This window comes from Nylanderia fulva, unplaced genomic scaffold (assembly GCF_048542155.1).
Source record: "Nylanderia fulva isolate GAGA-0341 unplaced genomic scaffold, ASM4854215v1 Scaffold105, whole genome shotgun sequence".
Lineage (NCBI taxonomy): Eukaryota > Metazoa > Arthropoda > Insecta > Hymenoptera > Formicidae > Nylanderia > Nylanderia fulva.
Genome location: NW_028189248.1, coordinates 361,892 through 387,268, shown reverse-complemented (window position 1 = coordinate 387,268; position 25,377 = coordinate 361,892). Strand labels below are relative to the sequence as shown.

General features: G+C 28.8%; 1 protein-coding gene and 2 long non-coding RNA genes across 4 annotated transcripts in view; 2 read left to right on the top strand and 1 right to left on the bottom strand.

Moving 5' to 3' along the window:
• Positions 1-7,127: 7,127 nt before the first annotated feature.
• LOC146725081 (uncharacterized) lies at positions 7,128-9,503 on the bottom strand. The gene is made up of 2 exons (XR_014925125.1): positions 9,259-9,503; positions 7,128-7,326 (listed from the first exon to the last, which is right to left on the bottom strand). It is a non-coding gene; the product is annotated as an uncharacterized LOC146725081 (long non-coding RNA).
• Positions 9,504-10,690: 1,187 nt separating this feature from the next.
• LOC114933660 (uncharacterized) lies at positions 10,691-11,611 on the top strand. The gene is made up of 3 exons (XR_003820112.2): positions 10,691-10,765; positions 10,847-11,000; positions 11,228-11,611. It is a non-coding gene; the product is annotated as an uncharacterized LOC114933660 (long non-coding RNA).
• Positions 11,612-13,971: 2,360 nt separating this feature from the next.
• The window catches only part of Arl4 (ADP ribosylation factor-like 4), a 38,966-nt gene continuing 27,560 nt past the window's right edge, over positions 13,972-25,377 (top strand). For both annotated transcript variants that reach the window (XM_029306257.2, XM_029306256.2), the window contains exon 1: positions 13,972-14,412. The gene's annotated coding sequence lies outside the window, so the exon portion shown is untranslated. The remainder of the gene's footprint in view (positions 14,413-25,377) is intronic.

Genomic DNA, 25,377 nt, shown 5'->3' with positions numbered 1-25,377 from the left:
CAATTTCCTCGGTAAAAACACATGGTGTTGAACATCATATCGTTACGGAAGGTTCTCCTAAATTTTCGACTCCCAGAAGACTTACTCCTGAGAAACTTAAATGTGCCAAGGAAGAATTCAAGTCTATGATGGAGCAAGGAATTTGCAGACCTTCAAGCAGCTCCTGGGCAGCCCCTCTACATATGGTACCTAAAAAGGAACAAAATTCTTGGAGACTGTGTGGTGATTATCGTGCACTCAATTCAGTGACTATCCCGGATCGTTATCCCTTACCTCATATTCAAGATTTTTCTTCTTCACTTTTTGGTAAGAATATCTTTTCTAAAATCGACTTAGTTAAAGCGTACTATCAAGTACCCGTCGCTAAAGAAGATATTCACAAAACAGCTGTCACTACTCCATTTGGGCTTTTTGAATTTGTCGTAATGCCTTTCGGTTTACGAAACGCAGCCCAAACTTTTCAACGGCTCATGAACTCTTTACTTAATGATTTGAGTTTTGCCTTTTGTTATCTTGATGACATTCTTATTGCTTCTAAAGATGAGAAAGAACATTTTGCTCACTTACGCATTATTTTTGATCGTCTTCAACAAGCTGGAATGACAATCAATGTCGCTAAATGTCTTTTCGGTCAAAGCGAGATTTCTTTTCTTGGTTACTTAGTTTCTAACCAAGGAGTTAAACCTACATCCGAAAAAGTGAAATGAATTATTGATTATCCTAAACCTAAGACACTTCATGAATTACGCAGATTCTTAGGAATTATCAATTATTATCGTCGCTGTCTCAAGGATGCTGCAAATCATCAAGCTCTGTTAACAGAATATTTAAAGGACAGTCGCAAGAGGGATAGAAGAATTATTTCTTGGACTAAAGAAGCGGAATTAGCTTTCGAGTCATGTAAAGAAGAACTTTTACAAGTTACTACCCTTTCTCATCCTGCTCCTCATGCTCCTCTTATTTTAACTTGTGATGCTTCTGACTTTGCTGTTGGTGCATCACTTGAACAGTCTATTGATGACGATATCAAACCAATATCATTTTTCTCAAAGAAACTAGACAAAGCTCAAAGAAATTATAGCACTTATGATAGAGAACTTCTTAGCATTTATTTGGCTATTAAACATTTCAGGCATTTTGTTGAAGGAAGACAACTGTTTATCAGAACTGATCATAAACCTTTGATTTTTGCTTTCCGTCAGAAATTGGATAAAGCGTCACCAAGACAGATCAGACAATTGGACTTTATTGCTCAATTCTCTACAAATATTACCTATATTTCTGGAAAAATGAATTCAGTTGCTGATGCTCTGTCAAGAATTGAATCTATTTCAATGCCTATTATAGTTTCTTTAGAAGAACTTGCTAATTATCAGAAAGAAGATGAAGAACTTCAAGTTTTACTTTCTTCAAATTCTTCACTTCTGTTGAAGAAACTTATTCTTTCAGGATCAACCATACCTATTTATTGTGATTGCTCTTCGGAATTAATTCGTCCATATGTTCCTAAACTCTTACGCAAGAGAATTTTTGATGTTGTTCATGGACTCGCTCACCCCAGCGGCAGATTGACATGTAAACAATTACTACTGAAATTCATTTGGCCTTCTTTGAAGAAAGATGTGAAGGAATGGACTCGAACTTGTCTTCCATGTCAACGTGCGAAGATTTCAAGACACACCAAGAATTCTCCAATTAAGATTGCAATTCCTGATCAACGCTTTCAGCATGTGCATTTAGACATTGTTGGACCACTTCCTATTTGTCAAAATTACCGTTATTGTCTTACTATGATTGATCGTTTTTCCAGATGGCCTGAAGCTGTTCCTATTTCTGAGATTTCTGCTGAAACTATTTCTACAACATTTTATTCACATTGGGTAGCACGTTTTGGTTCTCCTATCAGCATTACAACAGATCAAGGTCCTCAGTTTGAAGCAGCTTTATTCAAAGCTTTAACAAACCTAATTGGATGTCAAAGGATTAGAACTTCTGCTTATCATCCTGCTTCAAATGGAATTCTGGAAAGATGGCATAGAACTTTGAAAGCAGCGATTATGTGCCACGAAACAACCAACTGGGTAGAATCTTTACCTTCAGTTCTTTTGGGATTACGTTCGTGTTTCAAAGAAGATTTAAAAGCTTCACCTGCAGAACTTCTTTATGGATCCACTCTTCGTATTCCTGGAGAATTTTTCATTGAAGAAGATTTTCCTGCAGATCCTGAAATCTTTCTTGAAAAACACAGGATTCATATGAGGAATATCAGATCATCTCCTACAAGTCATCATTGCAAAAGATCACCTTTTGTTTACAAGAATCTTTTTGATTGTACTCATGTTTGGATTCGAGAAGATACTGTTAGGAAGTCACTACAACCTCCTTATTCTGGCCCTTTTCCTATTGAGAAACGTATCTCTGATCATTTATTTGCAGTTAATGTTTCAGGAAGAGTTGTCAATATTTCGACAGAACGTCTCAAGCCAGCCTTCATTCCTAGAACTTCAGATTCTACTGAACTTTCTACCAGATCTTCAGCTCCTGTTCCTGCTATTTCAACTCCTGTTCCTGCTATTTCAACTCCTGTTCCTGTTACTTCAGCTCCTGTTCCTGCTACTTCAGCTCCTGTTTCTGCTACTTCAAATCCTTCTTCTTCTTCTACTGTTGGAAAAGCTTTACGCACCTACCCACCAAAGAAGAAGAAAGTCCATTTCGCAACGAATATCGTCACTTGGGGGGGAGTACTGTAGCATTCATCATCCACACCTTTCATTTACACTCTACACTTTTATTACACCTTACACTTTTCACTGCACTTTTACACTTTTTTACATCTTTATACATTTGTAATAACTTCAATTCATTAATATACATAATGTTTTTAAGAAAAATCAATATTTCCATAACAACACATTCATTCATTTATTTGTTACATATTAATTCTTTTTGTTCTTTCGCTTTATACTTTCAATGAATAAACATTACTTTTTCAAAGATCTGGTGAATTTATTTATAAGTCGCTACATCCGAATTGATATTGGAGACCTCGTGCGGTGACAACGCGAAACTCCGGTTTCAGTGTTGCCAACGCCGAGAAACCAATTCTCGGGTTTTATGTAGTGATGTATGTCTGTACACGTACATACACCACTGCATCGCTCACGCGGACGCACGTAAGAGAGACAAGGACCAATAATCACGTGTTCTCCTTGTTCCTCTACCGTGCCGGTATACGCGAGATGCCGCCTAAAAATGCTTTCTGGCCTTCCGTAGCAGAAAGCAGTAACGTAGCAAGACTAATAAGCACCCATTTTTGTAAATTTTATATATGCTTATGCACATATGTGGATATATTATTTATATATAAATATATATATATATATAAAATATACTAATTTACTCTCAATTATATATGCTACTGTTATTATTTATCATTAGACAATAATAAAACAGAGGTTATAGATTTGGTCTGACTACACTGGCCTCAAATTAAAGTTGTATATATATTTATTTTAACATTTCGACCATACGGGATGTGGTCCTTTTCAAAAATACAGATTGGAATATCAGAGAGTTACAGCATTTCGTCTTTAAGATGTAAGCGCAAATTATGATTCGGAGAGATTTAACTTGTCAAATAATAAAATATAAAATAAATTATAAAACATATACATATATAATTTGTAGTGCTATATATATATATGTTTTATAATTGTCTAATGATAAATAATAACAGTAGCATAATTGAAAGTAAATTAGTCTACAATGTTAGACACGGGTACTTGTTAGATTTGATAATTTATTGCTTATACTTTTTCGAGAGACAAGAATAAGAGAACGAATATAAATTATTATTAGCTTGTATAGCAATCATAGATTGACGAATATGCGTTGGTTATTCTTGATTTCTTTCTATTATTGATGTTATTGTATAATTTGCTCCATATAATACTTATAACATAAAAGAACTTATGTCGAGTAATATTGATCAATGCAAAGGATGTTCAGTATGTATCACCCAGTAAATTATTAGAGTTCAAATATATCAATATCAATTTTTTAATAATATATTGGAATACAGAGAAATGATAAAAAAATATATTTCGGCAATAAAAATTTTATAAATATATTGAAAATATTTTTACTACACGCACGCACACACACACACACACACACACACACACCCACATACACACTATATAAATGCAAAATAATACAGAAAATAAATTTTTAATAAAAATCAACATACCAGCTATTTGTGTGTGCATATGTAGCTGCAAGCATGCAACGGATTTATTACTTGATAAATTTATTTACGGACTTATTTTGCATTTATATATATATATATATATATATATATATATAGTGTATGTAATTGTAAAAATGATTAAAATATTTTCAATATTTAAAAATTTTCAAGTTTATCGCCTTATATTTCTATAATTTTTTCTATATTCTAATATATTGTAAAAAAATTGATATTGATATATTTGAACTCAAGTTTTTTACGTGATTGAATATTATTGCATTGAGCCATCATACGTTACTCGTAAGTTCTTTTACGTTATAATAGTATTTATGCAGCAGAGAGAAAGAGATAAGAGAGAGATTATACAATATAACTTTAATAATCGAAAAAAATCACGATAACGCTATTGTCATATCTATGTGTGTGCATATATATAAACATATTAATTTGCATATTATCTACCCAGACAGCACCAAGTCTAAAATTGACGCATAAGATAGCATTAAGAAATCTTTAAGACAGCTTATCTTATGATATGATATCAAAAAGACATCTTAGAAAGATATCTTACGCGCCAATTTTGGACTTGGTGTTGTTTGGGTATATAAATAAAATATGTACACAAATAAAATAATATTTGCATAAATATTATTTTATTTGTACATATTTTATTTACATAGATTATATGCAAATATTTAAATAAATCATTCGATAATTTATTACACATTTTATTTATTATATAGATTTATATATATAGATTATATGCAAATATTTAAATAAATCATTCGATTATTTGTTACAAATGCATAATGTGAAATATATATTGCGTACACGAAACGATAATTGGAAGATAATGTTAGGCAAGAATTATTGCTATTCTTATTGTTCTTTTACATATAATATACATATACAGAGAAACAATGATAATACGAAAACCGGTTCTTGCTGATATCTCCCAATAATCGCATTCGTTCAACGCATTAGTGTTTGTGTCTACATGGATGTTACTACATATGCGATGTAAGAGAGACAAGGACAGAATGATAGTCTCTCCTTGTCAAGCTGTTAGCTGTCAGTATAGGTTTGTTCGCGTCGCATGCCCTAACTTGCTCTTTTTTACTTCAATGAGCTCGTATTGGTCCAATTCGAGGAGCGCACCAATACGAGCGCATTGGAGTAAGAAGGAGCATGTTGGGGCATGCGACGTGAACAAATCTAGTATGTTACCACGGAAATTTCCCCTGCTCCTTATGAATCTAGTGAGAATCTTATCGTCCAGATATTTCATAAAATAAGTGACATAACTTTGGTTTTTTTTTTTTTAATATATTCTTGATATAATAAAGTAGTCCGCCAAAGAGTCGGATTTTGCATTTTTGCTCTGAAAAATTTATAATAAATAAAATACGGACTCCTGGCTAACCCAACCTTACCCGTTACCACAGATTAATAGACAGATCGCCAAAGGTCTGGATGAAGGAGAGACCAGTATTTCTCACTGATTTCAGCGCCATATCGTAGTAGTGGTCAATGCAGTAACTATTAATACGTTCCCAAGATAAGAGCGTCTCATGCTCATGAACTCGTCCGGCGGCATGTACGAGATTTATCTTTTCGTAGCGTTCGCGTATTTCGGAAAGGACAGAATTTTATGATGTTATAAATAAATAAATAAATAAATAAATAAATAAATAAATAAATAAAATATTAACCTGACCTATTATAATTATTTTTTAATAAATGTTTCATTATTATTATCATCTAAGTCTAAGTCGATTAATTAATTTTTAGTTTCTTAATAATTAATTTAATTTATTCTAATCATTTTAATATGTGAAAAATACTAATACGTATACGTTTTATAATGAATTAATATATTTCGAGAGTCGAATTATATATTTTTAATAATATAAAAGTGTTCAAAAATTATATTTGACTTTTAATTTTAATTATTTTAGCAAAGAGTTCCGAAATCTCTTACACACATAATAGGGATTTTGTTCATCCATATAATTCGCAATTAAGTATATATGTTAATTATTAATTTTAATAAAATACAAAATTAAAATTAAAGGTCAAATATAATTTTTCAACATAAATATATTTAATTCGTTATAAAACGTATACCCGTGATAGTATTTTTCTCGTACAAAAATAACTAGAATAAATTAAATTACTCATAAAAAAATAAAAAAATAATTAAATAATTTATATTTTATATGATAATAATAAAACATTTTATAAAAAAAACAGATTCAATAAATATAAGTATATATATAACATGTACTTATATTTATTGAATCTGTTTTTTAATAAAATGTTTTATAAGCTTAGAAAACTTGACTTCGACGTAACTAGCAAATTTTATTTAATTATTTCACGACGGTTTGACGTAATAAAATGTTTTATTATTATTATATAAAATATAAGTTTAAATTCTTTAATTAATTTTTAATCTTTTATGATTAATTTAATTTACTCTAATTATTTTTGTACGAGAAAAATACTATCATGGGTATACGTTTTATAATTAATTTAATATATTTGTGTTTAAAAATTATATTTGACCTTTAATTTTAATTTTTATTTTATTAAAATTAATAATTAACATATATACTAAATTGCGAATTATATGGATGAAAAAAATCCCCATTATGTGTGTAAGAGATTTCGGAACTCTTTGCTAAAAAATAATTAAAATTAAAAGTCAAATATAATTTTTAAACACTTTAATATTATTAAGAATATATAATTCGGTTCCCGAAATATATTAATTCATTATAAAACGTATACGTGATATTATTTTTCTCACATAAAAATGACTAGAATAAATTAAATTAATTATTAAAAAACTAAAAAGTAATTAAACGACTTAGACTTAGATGATAATAATAATGAAACATTTTATTAAAAAAAGATTCAATAACTAGTAGGTCAAGTTATAATTTTTTATTTATTTATTTATAACATTATGAGCTATTAAGCTCATCATCTCGTTCGCTCTCTGTCTTGCTTTCATTCGGCAAGTCACAAACGATATATGATACTCGTATGTTCCTACTTCAACTCTCGAGAATCTGAAACAAACGAAACTCGTGTCCAATATACAGGGTGTCCGGTAACTAACAGACCAATGATTACAAATGGATTCTTTGGTCAATTTGGGAACGATTTTTTCTCAGCGAAAATGTCGAAAAAGGTCATCATTTTTTACAACTTTCCAATCTTTGTCATTATATATCTTTATAACTAAGCCTTAAATTAAAATTTTATTATAGTAAACTCTACCTGAAATTAACTGAAGAATGTAATTATGTTAGACTTTTAACCCCAAAACGTTTAGTTTTCAAAAAACCTATTTTTTTCAATCGCTTATAACTCGAAAATTATTGACTTCTCTACATTTTTGCTAAGGAAAAATCGTCTCCAAATTGGCCAGAGAATCCGCCCTTAATCATTGGTCCGTTAGTTACCGGACACCCTGTATATATTATATAAAAGTGTATAGCACGTCAGAAGCTTGTGAGCTTACAGCGATAAGTAAAAACAATTGCGTATCTATTTCATTGCGTTTATCTGTTTAAACGCGCGCTTTAATTTTTCCAACGTTTTAGCCTGTTTATATTTTAAAGGTCCTCTCTTCTAAAAATCTTGTTTTAAAGATCCTCTCCGCGAGCAAAATTCGAAAACATAAATTATTTAATATTTTTACTTTATTATTTGTAAATCCTCGGTAATTTCAAAATTTTTCTATTTGAAAATTATTAATTTTCTATTGACAATTAATTTTATCACAGACTTTACTCTTACTCCCATTGCACTTTCGTTTGCGGTTTTCAGTATACGATTTTTTATCGTAGTTACTGAAAATTATTATTGTGAATTATACTTGTGCAGTGATTTGAAGAATTTACAATTTCGTTGAAATTGTTGATTCTTCAAAAAAATTACGAGATTCGCGGAAATTGCGTGCTTTCTTGGCATTTTCCGTTCGCGGCAGGCGGTTTATTTTTGATTGTTGCAAGTGTTTTTTTTTTTTTTTTTATTCAAATAGATAATAATAATGTGAAATAAATCACGATATTTGACATAGATGTGCATATATATAGAAATTGTAATAATAATAATATTATATCATAAAATTGTAAATTGTTTCAATTTTTTATAGACTGCGATAAAAGATTTTACATTTGGATAAGAAACTGCGGTAAGTAAAAATATAAAATTCTTGAAAACGTACCAAAAATATTTGATAACGTAAAAAGGTGAACTTTGAAAAATAAGGAACTTAAAAATTGCACTAATAAATGGGCTATATGTGAGCCGTGCGCGGATGTAAGGTGTGTTATATCGAAATTTAATTAATAGAATTGAGAATTAATCCCAATTTTAAGTCTTACAAATGTCCAAGCTAATTTTTTGTACCTCGTGTACATTTTTGAAAGTTATATCGAAAAATTAAATTTCAATATGCGTCTTACATCTCACATTTCTCATACGGCTCACATATAGCCTATTTATCTCTTATACTTTATTTCAACCCTTATAGAAATTTATTACTAGTAACGCCAATTTATCAATTTTATTTCGAGTAATTAATCACTTTTATTTCGAATACTTAAATTACTGTATATTATAGTATTTTAAATACTCGAAATAAGTGATTAATTGGCATAGTGATAAATTTCTACAAGAGAATAAGGAGCCTTTAAATTCTTAATGTAAAAAATTTCAAGTAATTTTCTTTAATAAAATTTAATTAAAAATTTTTGAACACTGTGTTATATCACATTTAAAATCGTGATTATTTCAATAAAAAAACATTTTATGTGTAAAAAATATATTTTTTATATTTAATAAATTTTATATATATATATATATATGCATATGTAAAATATTCTCTTTCTCTTTCTCTCTCTCTCTCTCTCTCTCACACACACACACACACACACACAACGGGGGCCAAATCTCTCAAATTGGTCTCATGATCAATTAGCCTGGATTCGCACCAGGGGCAAAGTCTGTTGGTAATGTCAAACGAATTTAGCCTGGACTTGCACCAGGGGCAAAGTCTTTTGGTCGAGTCTACGAAATTTAGCACGGACTCGAACCAGGGGCAAAGTCTTTTGGTTCAAGTCTACGAAATTTAGCACGGACTCGAACCAGGGGCAAAGTGTGTCGGTAAGGGGCAAAGTCTATCGCATGAAGATGGCGGTCTCTTCTTTAGGCAGGCCTTTGGCGATCTGTCTATTAATCTGTGCCCGTTACTAGCTGCGCATTCCCCCAAGTTATATTATAAATTTTATTTCCATCTTTTTTTCAATAAATAACTCTTTGGCGGACTGCATTTGAGCTTACTGATTAAGAATATCATAAATTTAATAAGATTCATTCAGTAGTTTCGCTAATATCTGGAATATAAGAATCTCTAATTCCCGGCCGGCCGATAGGCGTCTCCACCATGTCGTCTGCCGACCCTTAAATTACTATCCTCTTCAAGCCGTAGTGTGTAGCACCATAGATATAGGAATATAGAAAATGTAATACTACTATATTGCTAACATCCATAAAAAGAAAAGAGAAAAGATACGTCGAAGAGAGACAAGTATAGCGGGACAGTTAGCCGTTCTGCGCATGCGTGACTTCTATAAAGGCGCGAATCAGCAATATTTCTCATCCCCACTTTCGGTTTTAGCAATATTTCTCATCCTCACTTTGGTTTTAGCACATGCGCACATCGCGCAACTGTCCTTTAGAGCGAGACACGAATATATTGTCTGCACCGTAATGTTGGCTACAGTTTCTCGACCTGTTAGCAATATAGTAGTATTACATATATGGGTACCACGCGGGTCGCACGAGCTGGGGTACTTTGCTATAGTTTACGTTACGTATACTATATTTAAATGCTATAGATAATTTTGTTAATCTCGACAAAATGAGCGAATCCCATTTCGTACTGCTTACTGCTTACTCTTGTACTTTGTTCTTCTGCTGCCATCAAGGTTTGTAGATGAACGACGGGAGGGGAAGAAAGGTCGTCGCATAAGCCGCCATTTTGGGACCACGAAGTTATGTGTATTGTATGTCGGTGTGTGTCGTACGAAGTGTTAGTGAAAAAAAACTATAATTGAACAGCTGTCCGGTGGCTGGATTGGCGGCGCCATTTTGGAGCGCAATGCTGAAACAATGAATGCGACGACCTTACTTCTCCTCCCGTTGTTCATCTACGAACCTTGGCTGCTATTATAGACCCCGCCGCCACAGTATAGGTTTGTTCACGTCGCATGCCCCAACATGCTTTTCTTACTCCAATGCGCTCGTATTGGTGCGTTCCTCAAATTGGACCAATGCGAGTGCATTGAAGTAAAAAGGAGCAAGTTGGGGCATGCGACGCGAACAAACCTTATATGTATAACCAGTAGCGTCACTCAAGAAAAATAGCGTCGGAGAAATGCTACGGCGCATGCGTTGGATTACTATTCACAATATGGCGTACAGTGAGTTGTAAACACAGTAAGTGGTGGTTATGTTTATCAAAATAAATATATCCTATTAATAAATTCAAGTTAATTAATAAAAAAAGACTCTGTTAAGTTTCAGGTTTGAAAATATTTTTTAAAAACATTGTTATAATAATGGAACATCGCGTAGTTGTTGGTGGTTTCACGTGCGCAATGCAAGATTGCAATGAAAATTCCGGCTCCAGTCGTACCTTGAGCTTTTTTTGCTTTCCATCTCATCCAGAAAGGTATTAATTGTTTGACAATTTCCTATATACGTATATATAAAATTTAATTGTTTCTAAAATTACAATAAAATTTATTTTAGAGCACAATTGTGGCTACAAGCATGCGGAATAAAAAAAGATATTGAAAAAAGATGCAGAAAATGTCTAATTTTTGTTTTTTCTAAACATTATAATATTAAAAATATTAATAAAAAGTGTTTTATTTTATAATTAATATTGTTTTCTAGGTGACTGAATTCCTGTTCAATTATTCAACACATACTTATCCACAAAATGGAGCTTATCTTATAAGTATTCATACGTATTCATAATAACAAGACAGAAATCAATTTAGGTACATTAAACAGATAAACAATAATACACCTGATAATATAAAACAAATTAGTCTTTTATAACCAATTGTAAATTACATAGAATTGTTATTTACATTTATTTATTATCAATTTTTATATACATCTAAAATTTGAGATTTCGTATTTTTGAAGAGTATAACAAAAAATTGGAATCATTGATCACGAATTTATCGTAATTTTACACATTATATACATTTCAATTGTAAATAATCTAAATGTACATCAATATGTTTATAAATAAAATGGCAATAATAAATATGTTACTTGTTTAATATAAATAATTCATTAAATAATACACAAACATAATAAAAAAATAATTTATTAAATAACACATAGGTATATTTTAATATTATTACTTGTTAAATTTCTTCTTTTTTTATGTTTATATGATTATTTGCGTTACTTTAATGTTACATATGTAATATGTATTTCAAGAAAATATACATTGTGGTTATTTATACAATAATTGTCTGCACAATTATAAAAATAATTGTTTATATATAGTTGCCTTTCTTTCTCACAATTTAAATATAAGCGCGCTATTACTATCAAGAACATGGCGACATGTCACATGATTTCGGACACTGATATCAAAAGAACCGACAAAAAGTGCCGCTACTGGTTATACATATACTGTGCCGCCGCTTAAAGGTGCAATTTCATGGAGCGAAGAAAAGCTAGTGTTTCATCCCCTCTCCTCAATTTTTGTAAAAATGGCTGTATTCAGCGAAGACACGTTCAAAGTTGAACAAAACCAACTTTTAGCGAAGCAACGTACAACGTCGAATTTGAAATCAACTGAATAAAGATGGCAAAAATAAGTGCTACCCAATATTTTTTCTTCTTATATGTCTTCTTTTTCTTTTTTAAAAAAAGCATTGTAGCAGCTGCAACCGCTATATGCGTCGTCTCCTAATTTCTGCTGCAACTGCAATTGCCACTGTATGTCTATAATGTATTGATTATTATAATCCATTTTTATACACAGAAAGAAAACGGAGCAGAACGGAGCAGTTAAAAAACAAATTTTTACTTTTTAATGCTGTTTTGAATTGCGGTAGAGTGGGAGTAATACGCTAGCTTTTCTTCGCTCCATGAAAAGGCAGGAGGACATAGAGTACGTTTACACGGCACCCTTAATCGGGTTTAATAACATCTATAGTTGTAAAACTGGCCAATTACAGCCATTCCCCTGAAGAATAAAACGGCTGTGATTGGCCAGTTTTACAACTACGGATGTTATTAAACTCGATTAAGAGTGCAGTGTAAACGTACTCATAATAGTGAACAGCTTTTCAACGCTGCTTTGCATTGCGGTGGAGTGAGAGTAATACGCCAGCTTTTCTTAGCTCCATGAAATTGCACCTTTAGACCTGGATATCGATTCTGTAACTTTTTCTAAAGTGAAAATGTGAAAAGTAAAAAATTTTTGCTAATCACGCATTGATTTTAAAATGAAATCGATGTGAACAATTATATTCCTGCTTGAATGAAATAACGGGAGATCATTATTCATTGCGGCTTGATGCCGTCCTTTTATTAAAATAATATTTTGTTGATGCATTACTGATCTTTGCTTTTACTATGAACAGAAAAAAAGGTTATAGCCCTTTTAATAAAAGGACGGCATCAAGCCGCAATGAATAATGATATATATATATATATATATATAGAAAGATTCATTCTCTAATACATTGTAAAATTTAACGTCTATTTTCACTAAACCCAATATCACTATATAGGTCAAGGTCCGTAGATGAACTACGGAAGGGGAAGGAAGGTCCTCGCACGAACCGCCATTTTGGGGCCACAAAGTTATGTGTTTTGTACGAATTGTTATTTAAAAAACAACTGTAGTTGAATAGCTGTCCGGTGGCTGGATTGGTGGCGCCATTTTTGGGGCCCAAAGCTGAAATATGAATGGTAGGCCTATTATGTAACACACGTGTTACATTGCATTTACATTGTTGAGTAAGAAATTATAACTAACAGTTATATAATAGTTACTTGGTGTTTGCTGGGTATATTTATTTTATAGAAAATTGAAGTCAATTTATAAAAAAAAAATATAAAAAGTTGATGGACTCTATCTTTTTTTTATATCATACTACTTAAGCTAAAACATTTCTCATAGAATATTTAACAATAAAAGCGATACACAGCTTTCAGAAATTACTTTAGGCCGGATCTACAACAGGTGTAGTAAGCTCTATGCTTTAAAAAATACATCAATCACAGTCAAGAATGAGAGGAATAAGACTGTGATTGATCAATTTCTTAAGGCTTGGAGCTTACTACATCTATTGTAGACCCGGCCTTAATTTATTTAGGAAAATTTAAAGTAAAATTTTTAATTAAATTGAAAATGGTTGTAAATTATTTTATTTCTTTTCTAATTCAAGGTTGCGTTCCAAAACGTCCTCTTCGAGGAAAATTTTACTCAAAATCTATAATGCATGTAACGTACACTATAGCTTTTTCAGTAAAATTTTCCTTGAAGAGGACGTTTTGGAACGCAACCTAATGAAATATATATTTACTCGTGAAAAGACCAATGTTTCTAACTACGATAGTAGAACAGTCCGTCAACCTATCAGCGAATCCCTGAACAAAGAGGGGAGTCCGCCAAACTCTTCGTATCCTCTTCCAAAAATTCGGTCATTCCCCACCCTCGAAAGGACTCTCGCTCCAGTATGTTATAAAGTTCAATGGAAATGGGATATCGGTGCTGCCGGTGTGTTGTGGCAAATCAACAAGCTATTAACACTTTTCGTTCCTGCGAAAGTTGTTGCTCGGTTTGCTACATCGTTCGCGTTGCATCAGTTCCATTCTAGGTTTATCTCGAACTTTTGCTCGGATCATCGTTCGTGGCAGTTGCCGTTATTCGTTCGTTCGTCGTTAATGTCCCATTTTTAAGTTGAATTTTTGGCCGATTTTATTACCTTGTTTCTGCGAGTGTGTGGATGGAAAGTGGGTCAGTGCTCTTCGCACCAATTTGTATTTCTTGTGTCGATTCAAATATGCCTGCGAATTCGGATTACATCTCCGAATCTAATATGGTGAGTGTCGAATTGTGAAGTAGCGATTATAATCCTATATTGTAACTTTGCTATGGATATCTAATGCGCCCTTCCGTAATTTTTGAGTTACGTGACGTTGGTCATGGAGGCATGGTTGTATATATGCATAACAAAAAAGAAGACTTGACAAGGAACAGCTCAGTATCAGATTGTTCCTTCCTGACTAAGTGAGCTGAAATGTTCACGAAACGTTGGAATCAAACAAAAAGTCTACGCGTATCAAACCCGAAAACCAATTCTAATAACTGTATATGGGTATTTCGCCATAGATTTTCGAATGTTTCAACGAGACACGAAAGAAATTTCACCTCACATTGAAGATTCTCGTGCGATACGCAGAGTATAAAACAAAACACATTATTTTTTTGAAAGTCAATTTTTCAAAAAGCGATTTATATATACAAGGTGTTTAACATAATGTGTCACACCGAAAATATACAAGTAGATCTTGTTATTTGGAGACAATTTTCCTCAACAAAAATATTGAGGCATCAATAATTTTCGAGTTATAAGCAATTGAAAATAAAGGATTCTTCACAACCTAAGCCTTGTGGAAATAAAATATTAACAAACCACATTCTACAATTAATTTCAAGTAGAGTTTACTTTAATAAAATTTCAATTTAAGGTTTAGTTATAAAGAGATACATGATGGCAAAACTTGGAAACATGCAAAAAATGATGGTTTCCCTTGACATTTTTGCTGAGGAAAAATCGTCTCCAAATAACGGATCTACTTGTATATTTTTGGTGTGACACTTTATGTCAGACACTCTGTATATATATATATATATATATATATATATATAGAATATCCCAAAATTAGACTGACAAACTTCAAGTATCAGGTTGTTCCTCCCTGATGAAGTGAACTATAATTTGTTTACATTCGAATCAAACCAAAAGTCTATGTGGTTCAAACCTGAAAACTAATTCTAATAAACTTCAAATAATTATAAAGAACATCAAAACAAACCAGTTTTGTCAATAAACTCATGTCCACAAATGAGCCATTTTGTCATTAGAGAATCAGAGATTATATTGTTTGATGTATGTAGAACATTATTTGACTAACATAAGACATTGTTTAACATTTAAATAAGACATTATTGATTAAGCTCAGTATTACAACGTTGAGTATTCATTTAGCATTACATTCAGTGTTAGTATTATTATTTAATTGAAATTATCATGTTCAAAATGGACAAGTTTTTTTTATGAAGAACTGACTGATATGCATCTGATTTATGAAGAAGTTAAATAATAATAAAAAGAGAAGAAAATATACTTGAACTTAAAAAAATTAAGAAATAAGGGTAAGAAAGAATTGATTGACCGACACTGGCTAAAGGTGAAAAATTTTTTATTAAAAAAGACGCAACGTTTCGACTCTGAATTGGGTTCTCTTCAGACTACAAAAAATTAAATTATACATCTCAGTTAAAAAAATTAACATCAACATATTAAATAATAAGCACTATTTCTTCCTATAATTCTTGCAAAATTATTCCCAGTTGATTCATTTAAATCTACAAATATTTTTATTATCTTGATAATATACATATATTGTGTTCATTATACACACTAATTTATAATTATTATAACAATAATAATTTATATAATTATATAATGATAATAAACAGTTAAATTTTTAATTTAAAATGGATAGTCTAATTTTTGCAATGTTATTAATTTTTTTAAATTATACATTATATTAATAATATTATGAATCATTTCAAGACTTATAAAAATTTTGTTAGTAATTGTTTTTAATATTTGTTCTTCCTTCAAGTTAAAAAAAGCACAAAGGGGAATTTCTTATGTGGAAGTAATTAGTTGTGGAAGTAATTTTCCTATAATCACGCATGCAAGTGGAAAGATCATATGTAAAATATCAAGTTAAAAATGAAATATAAATTGTATTATAGACAATAAAGATAAACTCATTCATACATAATTGGAAATATTGATTTTTTTGTACTCATTCATACATACTTGGAAATATTTATTTTTTTGTACTTGCAATTTTGAGACAAACAATTGTTTTTATCTGAATAAATACTGTCTCTTGCAGAATATTTTGAAAAATATTTATTTTAAAAGAGAAATAAATACTGCATTTTTAATGCAAATTTCTTACATATATAGGTATTAATTTAAAACTTAATTTATAAGAATTGAGTTAGTCTTCTTGCTTTTTAGACTTTAGACAATAATATTGCACAATATTATTGGATATCTTAATAAAAAAATTTATATATTTTTATAATACACACACACACACACACACACTTTAGAATTTTGATTAATTTGAATAAAAGTAAAATAATTTTTTGTATAAATATTGATATCTTTTACCTGAAAAAGTCTTTTACCTGAGAGTATATAGGTATTCATGTACCGCCAGCTTCATCTCTTCGTCGGACTTGACAATGAGACTTGCTTCCCATTGTATCTTTGAATGTCATCCACATCCGCCGTATTCGGCAAATCTTAGTGATTTTTCACGCCTTTTGACCGCTCAAAAGGGAGACAAGTCTACACTCTCAGGTAAAAGATTTTTCCTAAAGATATTCGCGTATACTTCCGAAGGAACACTTGTATTGCATACCATGGAGACTACGTAGAAAAATAATTAAATGTGCACCTTTTTATTCAATAAATTACATAAGATAAATATATTTAAGGTTTCAGTTAACTCACTTAATATTAAAATAATGTTGAAAATAAATTCAAAATTTTTTTCTATAAAAAGTCTCCAAGAGCTTTAATACATTTTTCGATTTTTTCTCAACTTTAAGGAATTATAACTCTGAGAAAAAGCATTTTTGGACCCATGTTTATAGACATTTTTTCTCTTATGTCGACTTGTAGAATATGTCCTTAAAATCTCTGACATAATTTCAAAAACATTGTATTTTTTAAGAATTTATTCGTGACTTATATAGTTAAAAACTTTTTTCTCTGTTTTGCGATTTCTGACATGAATTATATGAAGAAAAAAGTAATGTAATGATTTACAAATCTGTGTATCTAGTCCGCTAGGGGGCGTGAGATATTTAAAGGGAGGCATAAGAGAAAATATAAAATAAAGAAAAAGTCTAGTATTTATTAAAAATTAAAACAAAGACATAATATGCATTTTGGAATATTCAATTTACAGCAATAAACAAATTATATTATTCAATATGTTTAATTTCAACATTAACAACAAGTCTGAAAATATATACAGTAACATATACAGGATGTCTCGCAATGTGATATCCATACTGAAACAGTATTTTTGGTGTCATTCAAAGTTAAAAAGTCTTAATACACATATGCGCTAAGTCAATTGTTTTAAAGTTATAGCGAAAAAATGCAAAAGTAATTATTTACTTATTTATAATTTTTAATTATTATTTAATTATTTATTCATTATTTATTTTTTTTATTATGACAACGCAAGCAATTGTTTTTTTGTAACGCCAATTACGAAAGTTCGATTTTCGATTGTTGTTTAGCATGCGGAAAGTGGCTTATTTTTCAACGATTCAATGTATGCCTTATATGTATCTACCGTACTAGTGTGAGAAAAGCATTTTTATGAATTACTTTACCGAATTTATAAAATAGTTAATTATTATTTAATATTATCGTTTAATAAATAATATTATTAAATCGTAGTAAGTCAAGGCTCTTATTAAATTATAATAAATTTTATAAAAGGCTGTTAAGAGCAGTAAATATAAAAATTCAAATTATGATTGAAAGTGACGTCATCTATAAAGATAATATTCTTTAATCTAATATCTAATAATGAATTACAATAAAAAGTGACAACAAAGAATCAAACATAAGTTCTCTTTAAATACAAATACAAAGCGAACGTTTTGGTCAATATTTTGACCATTATCAACGCTGATTAAATTCTGAATTTAAAAAATAAACGGTGTCATAACGGTAACATATACATCAAGCATAATCAAAAACGTCATAGAGTATGTAACGCATTAAAAATACAATGATAGATATAATGATTAACAAATATTATGGTAAGAAAAAAAGAGAACATAATGTAAAAATGAAAAGCGATATTCCTCCAACGTAGTCATAATGTGATGGTTAAAATTCGTAAATTGTGTTTCTACTCCGGTTATTAGACCCGATAGACACATGATGATTTGAAACAAATGATTTGAATCCTATAACGTTATTAAATAGTTATTGATTTATTTAAACTTAATAGGTTGTACGAAAACGAAGATGTTTATAGACTTACATATGATTGCAACGTAAAACAGTAGTCATAATTTGAATTTTTATATTTACTGCTCTTAACAGCTTTTTATCAAATTTAAAATAATATTATCTATTTTTGTGTTATTATTTTTATGGGTTTCTGTAGTGTCTCTGCACGAATTGCAAAAGGGGCGTCACAATAAAATTGATATTAAAAAAGGGGACACTCATAAATGAAAGAAGATTGAAAAACACTGAAGTATAAATGATTCCCAGACAGCACAGAATATTTATAAAATATTTATAGAATATTTATAATAATTATTTTAATATTTTATAAATATTTATTATAAATATTTTATAAATGTTTTTGGAGTTTTAGATTCAATAGATCATAAATATTTATCATAAATATTAGAAAATATTTACGATAAATATTATGGTAAATATTATAAATATATAATTATTAAATCATTATGATATAGATTTTTTAAAATTTATATTTTCTTTAGTAAATATTCAGTAAGAAATTATGAGTTAAAAAGGCATATAATCAATGATTTTTTAATCAAAACGATCGTTTATATAGCCGACGTTTATATAGTCTAATCTAAAATTTAGTCGTTTAAAAGATGTTTTTCAAACTCTATTAGCCATTTATAAAAAATTAAAAATGTGTAAAAAAATGTTCATAAGTATAACTTATTAGACATTTATTTTAAAATAGAATATAAAATTATAATAAATACTGAATATACTTAGGCAACAGAGTAGTTTAACAAATAAATTTACATACACATCGATATATATGTAAATTTATTTGTTAAAAGACATTCTGTTGCAGAATGTAGCTCAAAAATAGAAATAATTTTATGACACTTTTAAGTTTATTAATTTCCGTTTATACCAACCTTATATAATTCTCACGACGAAAATCAAATACGAGAAATATACGTCAAATAGCGGTAAATGATGAACTAACAATTTAGTTAAAAAATATTTACAAAATAATTACTATAAATATTTATCTTTACATATCATAAATATTATATGAAATATTTAATTTATGTTTTAATAATATGTTAAACAAAGATTTTTATAAAACATTTTTAAAATATTTATATTATATTTGAAAAAAATATATATTCATAAATACTTATGAATCTTTATCATAAATATTGTGTGCTGTCTGGGTATAAATATATAAATATATAAATGTAATATAGTAGTAGTTATTTAGTAGTATCATATAGTAGAAAAATATAATAATAAAGTGTTATATACATATAGTAAAGGGATATAAGATCGGCGGCGCGATGTAACGCGGCGCATGCGCATTTCTGCGAGTCGATAATACATATACCATCGAGCCAACGCCAACATAGTATTCCGCATCGATAATTCCTGTAAGCAATTCAAAATCGTGAAAAGCGGAAGATTTGTATACATATTATTTTCTTCTTTTTCAAGCTTATGAATGATATTACTCTCTTGTAGAAATTTATCACTAGTAACGCCAATTAATCACTTATTTCAAGTACTTAAAATACAGTAATTTAACTTTAAGTTTGAAAAACATCTTTTAATCGACTAAATTTTAGATTAGACTATATAAACGTCGGTTATATAAACGATCGTTTTGATTAAAAAATCATTGATTATATGCCTTTTTAACTCATGATTTCTTACTGAGTATTTACTAAAGAAAATATAAATTTAAAAAAATCTGTATCATAATGATTTAATAATTATATATTTATAATATTTACCATAATATATATCGTAAAGTTAGTACTCAAAATAAGTGATTACAGTAATTTAAGTACTCGAAATAAGTGATTACTGTATATCAGTATTTTAAGTACTCGAAATAAGTGATAAATTGGCGTTACTAGTGATTCTATTAGGGCTAGATCGGTACAATTACTAGATTGAGACAATGTATATTATATTTGATATACTCTTTTAAATAGGATATATTGAAATAATATAAATAAGATATGCCTCGGTCTTTTTATACATATAATAATCTTTTACATGAGTGGATTGAAATTGCCTTCTCATTTATTTCAATATTATTTTGCAAAATATCAAATTTTTTTAGTATAACTAAAATTTTGTTTTCTGTGACATATCCAGAAAACAAAATATGTTATCAAGTCGATTTCTAGAATATATTGCATTCGATATCGCATTTTTGAACTTAACTTAAAGAGGCTTCTAAAAGATTACATAAAGAAATTAAAATGAGATCAAAATGTTATCTAATATTCACTGTTTTTTGAAAAAGGATCACGAAAATAATGTGTAGAAGATATTTCAAATTTGATGTCTTTAAAATACATAAATTATGTCAACATAATGGAGTTCTTACTTCTACAACACGATATATCAATGAAATATTATTTTGTAAGATTAAAATATTGCATAGAATGCTTATTTCTTATTTCTGAAAGCTTGCAATAATGTATAGATATGTATGTCCGCTCCTAAATTATATTGTACAATATTTCTGCAATGATGCTGATATATCTCTGTAAACGTGAATATAATACAATATTTATATAATATTGCAGAATTTTTTTTATTTCTTTTATTTATTCGGACATTTATTTGTCCAATTTCTGAATAGTTTAATATCTGAGTTCCCTATGTTGGGATCATATCGTAAAAATTAAGCTGATAAAAACAGGGTTAGGTAATAATTATATAGTTAATTAGTTAAAAGTTAAAAAGTTAATAACTTTTAACTTAGCTTAGTTAATTTAAAATGTATTAATTTTTAACTTTAACTAATTATTTTGGACCTCAAATTTATTAATTTTTTACATAACTTAAATTTTTTTCATCTTTTAATCTTGTTATTGTTTTTTTATAAATTATAAACATATTATTTATTTATTAAAAAATTATTAATTTTTATGTTAATTTGTCATCAATTGTAGTTACTAAAAAATATATTTTCATATAAAAATCAAAATTTAATTGCTATTATTAAGTTACTTGCTATTATAAATTTTAAAAGAATTAATAAACAAAATTCTCATTTAACATAAATAATGTGCTTAAAATAAACTTTTGATTTAACTTTAGTTAATTTAACCTTAACTTAACTTTAACTGAATTCATTTTTTGTTTATGCAATTTTTAACTTAACTAAATTAATAATAAGAATATTTTTAAGTCAACTCTTTAATTTTTAAACCACAATCTACACTTCATTCCTCTCGACTAAAGAGCCAAACGTGATGTTATTGCGACAAATTAAGATAGAAAGAAAATTTGGAAACTAAGGAATTTGAATCCTATGGTTGGGATCTCAGAAATTCCCCTTGTTCCTTCTCTTAACATCTCCTGTAAAAAAATAGGCAAGAAAAATATTGGTCCGAAAGTCGGCTGAATCGGGAAACGAACGAATTTAACTAAATTAATTTTATAAGTACCTAACTCTAACTTAACTTAGTTTTAAAAATTCATTACCTTACTCTGAATAAAAATAATTAATTCTATAATAGCCGTTTTTTTGGATGCTTTTTATGTATAAGTCTCTGACTAAAACTTAAATATGAGATAGATAGCATATAATGCGTCACATAGTGATAAATGAAGGAATATCTATGTGATTTCATTACAATATAGAAATAATATTCTATAATGTATCCAAATATTAATTTATAATGTTTGTACAATATTGCTGCAATATTTGTAATATGATAATATTGAAATATTTATGCAATATTTCATACTATAAGGCACTACTACGTAAATAGGATGTATCCTCCATAAAAACCTGGAAATCTCAGGGAATTTTTTACTTTGAAAAATACTGGAATACTCTCTCATGGAATTTTAAAAAAAGTTGCCTCTTTGATTTTATTTTCAAATATACTTTTATAGAATATAAAATTTATTAGGTTTATGGTTTATATAAAATATATAAAATATATTAAAATATATATTATATAATATGGTATATAATATTTGTTAAGATATGTACAATTTACTTTTGATTTCGTTTTCTTTTGTTACTGACATTATTTTGAATTAAGTAGTACAACACGAGAGCTCCCTCTCTATAAAGTTTTTTATATATTAGATGTATTTTTTTTTATTGACTGTGTCTGATTGTACTCTGTGTTCTACAATAAAGTATTGTATATTGTATTTTATATACTTGTTAATATCTGAATCTTACATAAGCCATACATAATCTAACAATATAATATTACGTATTATATTAAAAAATATTTTATTTATGTTGAAATATTTTATGTATAATAAAAATAATCTTATTTCAAAATTGTATTTAAAATTTTGTTTAAATACTTTAAATTTACCTGTAATTTTGAACAAAAGTACCTGGAAAATCATGGAATTCTCAGGGAATTTATTTATAAGATTTGAGTATACACTCTGATAAAACTTTTTAGGTTAAGTCTACCCCATGAAAATGTTATTTTTATGATATATTCTCAAATGACATAAAATGGATCTGTCATTAAAGATTTAAAGATATCGTAATTTTGTCTAGTTTTTGAGCTGCCTAACGGTGCATGCGTATTTAGAGGCTCAAAAATCGCACAACATAAGTATATCTTTCATGAGAGATCAAACTGATATCATTTAGCATGATATCAAAATGATAATTTCAAATTACTCAAATGAGATATCTTAAAATATTCTCTTAATAGATACCTCTGGTAAATAACGATTATCAGATATTATCTGAATACTATTTTCAAGATAACTAAATTTTCTTCAAAAAATTATCTTAAAATTTTCCTTTTGACAAGCGTGTTATCTCGATATTGCAAATGTAAGAACATTTTTCGATTAGTTTCTGAATTTTCGGGAAAACTAAATTTTCCATAATATTATAACGTTTGTAATGTTACGCATTATAAGCAATAATTTTAGTATATGTCAAGAACAATTAATCTAGGGAAATATATTAATATCGATATTTAAAAAAAAACGGGTTTTTTGCAATTTATTATAGTGATATATGTATGTATGTGAGAATTTTTTATTCTTTGTTTACATATGAAAAAATTGCAATTAATGATATTTCGAATTAATTTAGAAAATTCAAATTTAGTATCATTTTTTGTTAAATTAAAAATTTATTAAATTTATAAAAAAACGACCAATACTGGACTAAAAACATTTCTTTATTTATTTAATTTCACGACGTTTCGACCATATGGTCCTTTTCAAGTGCAACTACAATAATTGTTTCCCAACAAAAATAATCAACCGATATTTACACAAAAGAATCTATTTTCTAAAACATAATAAATCTAATGAAGTAGATGACATTACAACGGAGTCACAAGGGAGAGCATCTTACATCTCTATACCATACGTGAAGAATTTTAGTGACAATATCTCACATTCTTTAAAGAAGTTCGGCTTGAATGTGGTGTGTAGATTACCGAAGAAACTGAACAATCTGATTGGGTGTGGTAAATAAATATTTGTTATCTAGGGAATGTGCGACTAATGTCGTCTATAAAATTGATTGCAAGGATTGTTCTGCATCTTACATAGGACAAACAAAAAGGAACATTGTAATAATATTAAATTACATCATAGTTTACATTCGGTTATAAGTAAACATCGATCTGAATTTGAACATGATTTTGAGTGGAATAGATTTAACATCTTACACACGGAAAAACATGTGAGAAAGAGAGAGATAGCCGAAATGTTTTATATTAAAAAACTAAACAACAACATAAACTCACAGAGGGATACAGAGAGTCTTAACGATATATATAATAAAATAATTAAGGTCGTGTAAACAATCTTACTTAAAATATATTAGAAACTGACGATCCTTGGTTGGGATATATTGTGGCTGTCTCACAATTTCAATTTAATTTTAATTTTGACTTGTATATTTTACTATAAATTGATATTGATTTGCTTTATGATGAGTTAATTATTACTGACTTTCCTCTGAGCCGTTCTACTGACATGAGGATTTCACTAGCGTTACTGTTGTTACTGTTGAAATATGTTACAATTAAAATATTGTCACATCATAAATACATGATGCGATCAATATTTTATATTCTAACACCTGCCAACCTCGTAGTCAGACAACTAGAGAGGATTGCTTCCCACAGTAACGTAAATGTGATAGCTTAGCGAGGGTCATATTAATCTTACGACGTTTTATTTCGTTTACTGATCTAACGGCGTTTAAATATGTGTATTAGACGTTTATACGTTAAAAACATTTAGACTTTGTTGATTTTAATTTTGCTTTTTATACTGCGCTGAAGAAGATCCGAAAAATTGGATCGAAACGTTTGCTTCCTAATTTGTTTCAATTTTCGAGTCTATTTTTATAGTTTTAATTTAAACTGTATTGTTTGTGTATCAGTATACATGGATTAGATGTAATAAATTATTTGTTTAACCTTGATGTTGAATCTGCTCTTATTAGCCGCTTATATTCGTAATACTTAATTATTACTAATTTTATTTGTAAGTATTAGGTGCGTTTCCATTTGTGAACTTTATATAAGTGTTTCGTTGATGATAATAATAATATGTTTAATAATTATTGTAGTTGCACTTGAAAAAGATCACAACCATATGATCGAAACGTCGTGAAATTAAATAAACGATTTTACCTGCTAGTTTGGTTGATTATTTCCAAAATCCATATTTTAATACTAGTGACTGTCATTGATAACTGGGAATTTATTTCTT